The sequence below is a fragment of the Sturnira hondurensis genome, unplaced genomic scaffold (assembly GCF_014824575.4).
Source record: "Sturnira hondurensis isolate 20B ecotype Veracruz unplaced genomic scaffold, ASM1482457v3 Scaffold0009719, whole genome shotgun sequence".
In the NCBI taxonomy this organism is placed as follows: Eukaryota; Metazoa; Chordata; class Mammalia; order Chiroptera; family Phyllostomidae; genus Sturnira; species Sturnira hondurensis.
Genome location: NW_028082350.1, coordinates 3347382 through 3352281, shown reverse-complemented (window position 1 = coordinate 3352281; position 4900 = coordinate 3347382).

The window sequence follows — 4900 nt, the reverse complement described above, 5'->3', positions numbered from 1 at the left end:
TTCTGGGTGTTAACTCTTGGGCTCTGTTTGCTACTTATACTCATCACTTCTTCCCTTTTTGTGGTATGAACTTCTAGCTAAATTTATATTTTATTTGTAAAGCCAAACCAAGAGAGAGGAGGAGAGAAAGAGAGGGAGAAACACAGACAGACAGACAGATGAGGAACAGAAGAAGAGAACAAAAAAGAAAAAAAAACATTCAGAGAGATGAGATGGGCTCTAAGAAATGTCAGAGAGGGAAACCAAGTTTTTAGGAAAAGGCTGATGTTGGCATACCATGGAGACAAAGCACCCACCGAAGAAGAGAAGGAAGAGGAAGGCCAGCCCCACCCCTGCCACATGGCATACCAGAGTGTGGGAGACTAGGCTGATGCTCCATCTCCATGGCCCCCTATGTGGGGGGGGGGGGTCTGGGGTGTTGCCAAGAGCCTAGTAGGTGCAGTGAGTAAGCATCTACCCTTGGCACAGCAGGCTTGTGTCCAAAGCCCAGGTCCACCATTTGCACAATGTGGACCAAAGCAAATCCCTTTTCCTCACTAGACTTCAATTTGCTCTTATGAAAATAAGTATAATAATAAATATACAGTCCATGTGACGATTAGTGGAGATGCCATAGAGAGAGAGCACTTAGGAGAGGAACTGACATACACTAAGTGCTTAATTGACATTAATTATATCATCATTGTTGTTTTTAATACATTATCAAATGGCACAATTGTGTTTTCAAAATGTTTTGCAATACCCCCAACCCACGCCTTTTGCTCTCCCATGCCCCTTGACCCTTCTTCCCATTAAAGCAGCCAGGTTATCATCTCCTCATCAAAGAGTATGTGAGGGCAGAATGCAGAAAGAAGAGGTCTCTCCTAGTTTTAGATTACAAAAGTCCTGGCTCTTGGATAAATGGAAAGGATTCACAACATAGACAAGAAGTGAGCAAAGCAAGCTTACCCTCTTGCCATATCAGGAAAAAATTCTCCAGCCTGGGGGAGGGAGGGAGAAAGATAGATGAAGAAAAAGCACTTGGGGCCCTGGTTGGTGTAGCTCAGTGGATTGAGTGCAGGCCTGCAAACTAGAGGATTGGGTTTGATTCCCAGTCAGGGCACATGCCTGGGTTGCAGGTCATTTCCCAGCAGGGGATGCATAAGAGGCAATCATACATTGATATTTCTCTCCCTCTCTCCTTCCCTTTCCCTCTAAAGATAAATAAATAAAATCTTTAAAAAGAAAAAGCACTTGGAAACACTGAAAAGATGTCACTGGGTCCCAGAGAGAGTCCTCATTCTGATTCAAAGCTGAGTCCCAGGGAAGCGACAAAATTTCCAGGCAGAGCTGTGGATCTAAGAGCTTAACTGAGCCCCAGAAAGACAAGAGTCTCGTAAGAATAGTTGAGTAGAACTCCTTGGCAGACAGAACTTCAGACAGCCTTGAAGAGTTCCTGTGCCCTCTCATGGCATGGAAATAACCAAATGATTTCTGTGTCCCCAGGAAAGCAGGGAAGTCCCAGAGAGGCCCTCCAGACCTGAAGGAATCACACAGTGAGGGTCTAGGTTCACCTCTGCAGCACTCTGCATGGCTGATGCTCAAAGCCCAGTCCAGTGGATGGCCATCCCTGGGGATGCACCATGGGTGCCAGTGTGAGCAGAGGGCATCAGGGATCAGGCATCCTCCCCAACTCCTTAGTTCCCAAGAGAAATGGGAGAATCCCCCAAACCACTAATGGCATCTTCTCTGTGCCAGGCACTGTTCTAGATACTTGCATTATGGCAATAAATACAACAATGAAAAAAATAAATCCTTGTACTCATGGAGATGATATTCCCAGTGGAGACAGACAATAACAAAATAAATTATATAGTATATCAGAAGATGATACGTGCTAGAGAGAAAGAAGTAAAGCAGAGGAAGAGATAGAAAGTATGGTGGGGATGAGAGTACAGTTTTAATAAAGCAGTCAGGGAAGGCCCAGTGAAGAATGAGACAATAGAGGAGAAAGCCCTAAAGGAAGTGAGAGAGAGAACACACCATGGAGATAGCTGCAATAAAAATGTTCTAGGCAGAGGGAGCAGCAAGTAAAACTAAGGCAGAAGCATGCCAAGCAGATTCCCAAAGCATTAAGGAGCCCTGGGTTATGAGTAGGGGTAAGGGGTGAGGGCAAGCAGCCAGAGATGAGGGAACAGGAACCACATAATGTAGTGCTTGAAGGCAATAAGGGCAGTTTTGTTTTTCATATGAGCAAGATGAAGAAGATTTTGAGTAGAGAGGTAACATGATCCAATGTTTTAAAAGAATCATTCTGATAGTTACTATGTTAGAATAGATGGGGTAAGGGACGATGACGAAGCAAGGAGACCAGTCAGAAGGCTACTGCAAAATCCAAGCAAGAGATGACCATTAGCCCTGACAGGTGTGGCTCAGTGTGTTGAGTGTCATTCTGTAAACTAAAAGGTCACTGGTTCGGTTCCTGGTCAGGGTCATCTTGGGTGGATGCAAGAGGCAACTGATCGATATTTTTCTCACACATCAATGTTTTCCTTCCTCTCTTTCTCCCACCTTCCTCTCTCTCTAAAAATAAATACTTAAAAAATCTTTAGAAATAGAGAGATGAATATTGGAGGAAAGTAGTGCAAGAAACCAAGAGGCCAAAGTCAGGGAAAGCTCATTTATGTGGACAATGGAGAGCATAACAGTGACCCAAGAACTCAAGAACTCAGGATAGTGACCCAGCCATGGGTGGACAGATGACTCAACTAGTTGTGATAGTGAAGTTACTGGTGTTCATGAGAGCTGAGGTTTTGAAGGATTTCATAAAGAAAAGTCTCTTCGGTAATAAAAAGTACCAGCAAGGGACTCACAGGCCTTCTGGAGATCCAGCTGGTGAGGGAAGGAGGTGCATTACCTCTGCTTGCAACCATTTTCCCCACCCCCAAAAGTGCTTTCTGTCCTAGGCAGCTTGCAGACACAATTACTCTATTTTATCTCTTTATCTTCCTAGGATGCTCCTTTAACTAGTATTATTTATTTAGTCTCTCTTTATGTATACCTTTAAATTTTTATTACAAAATATCTGATGTACAAGAAGTGCATAAAATGACATGATGAACATCCATGTGCCTACTATTAATCTTCAGAGAATTCTAAAATTTTTGCTATTCTTGCTTTACAAGCACATATCTCAATTTCAGAGTAGTCCTCTTCTACCTCTCCCTCTAAATAACTATTCTCCCAAATTTGGTGTTGGCTTCTCTATGCATGTTTTTATACTATTATTTCATTTTATCCTCATACAAGGTCTGTCCAGAAAAAGTCCAACAATTACTAATATAATGAGAATGGTTTGTGCAACATCAATGTAACCTGGCAGCCAAGGAGACTGGACTAGAATGAACATGAATGAACAATGACAACTTCACTGTACTAGTCAGAGGGGGTGGTGGTGGTAGACGCTGTTGAGTGAGCATGTGAACTGCGTGGCCATCACAGTCAAAATGACTGAGCAAGTAAAGCAACAAATCTGCATCAAATTTTATGTTAAGCTTGAACACTAGTCAGTGGTTGGTGGTCACTTGTCATAGCCTGTCCTTGCAGCTGATTTTTCTAAGGATAAATCCTTCTCATTGATGTCCCAACAACAGTCAAGGCTCAATTACAACAGGAAGGTGTACATAGCCCACAAAGGGGGGTCAGGGGAGTGCACCTCAAGCTCCCAGATTTGAGTAAACAAAAAGCCTGTGCCATTGGACCCTACAGAACACCTACAACATAAGACCACTCTACCAAGCCCTGAAGATGGTAGCAGTTCTACCTAACAAACAGAAACAAACACAGAGAAGATGCCAAAATGAAGAACAAAGAAACATCCCAAATTAAAGAACAGAACAAATTCCAGGAAAAGAACTAAATAAAATGGAGACCAGCAATTTACTAAATGCAAAATTCAAAACACTAATTTTAAGGATACTCAATGAACTTTGGTGAAAGGTAGTAACTCCCCAAAGTTCTCTTGGAGTTAGTGATAACTCCAAAAAAGAGAGGGAAAACTAAAAAATGGAGATGAAAAACACAACAACGAACCAGTCAGAAATGAAAAATACATTAACTGAAATAAAAATAATACATTACAGGGAATCAACAGTGGAATAAACAAAGCAGAGGATCAATCAGAGTTTTGAAAGACAAGAAAGCAGAAGGAAAACAATCTGAACAGCAAAAAAGGATAAAAGAGGAGAGTGAAAAAGGCAAGTCACCAAACCCATCTCCAGTTTCCTCCCAGGGGCCCCCAGCCTGCCACTGTGCCACTTGGCATCCCACACCACAGGAGACATTATGGAGATTCAGTAAAAGTGTAAGGGAGGACAACATGGTAGAGAAGTGAGTGGAAGCCACACTAACCTCCTCCAAGGACCAATCTGGAATTACAACTGAACTGTGGAGAAATTACCCAGAACAAACAACTGAACAATAGCAAGAGAGAAGTTGTATAATCCTGGACAGACAGAAGAACCAGCTTTGGCACAACTGGTCTGCACCTGCACAACAGCATACAAGTTGTGGTGTGCGGAGTGACCCTCAGTCAACCAACTGGAGGGAAAGACCCAGGAAAGAACTACCCAACAACAATCAAAACCCAATTACATCCAGAGAGCCAACATAAATGGCATCCCAAGAGCAGCAAGTTCAGAAGATCAAGGAGACTGCACCACTGAATCTCACAGCTCTCCTACCATAAAAGTTCACACCACAAACTCTGGGAGTCAGAACAGACCAATGTAAGAGGAAGAGGCTAACAAGAAGAGTCTCACAAACAATAGGAAGACAAAGAAATAAACCCCAAGTGAAAGGAAAGAAGGAATTTTCAGAAAGAATGCTAAATGAAATAGAGGCAAGTCAACTATCAGATACT